This window comes from Cetorhinus maximus, chromosome 23 (assembly GCF_964194155.1).
Source record: "Cetorhinus maximus chromosome 23, sCetMax3.hap1.1, whole genome shotgun sequence".
Classification (NCBI taxonomy): domain Eukaryota; kingdom Metazoa; phylum Chordata; class Chondrichthyes; order Lamniformes; family Cetorhinidae; genus Cetorhinus; species Cetorhinus maximus.
In genome coordinates this window covers 17,773,494-17,774,260 of record NC_135901.1, presented here as the reverse complement: position 1 = coordinate 17,774,260, position 767 = coordinate 17,773,494, and the positions used below count along the sequence as shown (strand labels likewise).

The 767-nt window shown below is 41.6% G+C and overlaps 1 non-coding gene across 1 annotated transcript; it reads right to left on the bottom strand.

Annotated features, from left to right (window-relative positions):
- Positions 1–440: 440 nt before the first annotated feature.
- On the bottom strand, positions 441–513 carry trnav-uac (transfer RNA valine (anticodon UAC)). Its single transcript has one exon. It is a non-coding gene; the product is annotated as a tRNA-Val (tRNA).
- Between the last annotated feature and the right edge of the window lie 254 nt (positions 514–767).

Genomic DNA, 767 nt, shown 5'->3' with positions numbered 1-767 from the left:
TGTAAGTCACCACGTAATGCATTTGATATGGGTCTGATTTGAGATGTAGCACAACAGTCAGCATTTCAACAAAATCAAAGAATTTTACAGGGAACAGGCTTGAGAATGATGCGTTAATTAGATCTGATCCCTCTTTGTCTGTCTTTATGAACACACATGACACTGAGAAACCTTTGACATGGTGAGTAACTTTCTTAAGCTGCATCGAAAGACCCATTGATTTATCTTGTTGACTAAATGAGCTGCTAATATGTGAGCGCAGTAAAATACGAACATCTATCCGCTCAAGTGTGTCATGGAATCTCAGCAGGTGCTGATTTTGCTGCATTCACTTTGTGACCTCGGTGAGAGCAAACGCAATATTGCCTGCAACATAGGAAGTTCAGGTAAGCTTCCAAGACGCAAATCATCCTCACTATTTCATGAGTAAGTTTTCATAATGTTTCTGCCTGGTTTCGAACCGGGGACCTTTCGCGTGTAAGGCGAACGTGATAACCACTACACTACAGAAACTGCTGCGGTTGCATTGATCCTGTCCGGAATGCTAAACTGCGCTGTAACTCAGCAGCAATCTGGGTCTCTATTGCGGAGAAATGGAATACAGCTGATGTTCTCAGGAATTGAGACTGATGTAACAATGTAATCATAAAATGGCCTAGCACCATTTTTCCAAACAATGGCAAAAGAGGCCCTTCCAACATCCGATCTCAGGCCCCTTTTTAAACGAGAAAACTAATTCATCACAATTTGCTTCTCTCTCTTAATAA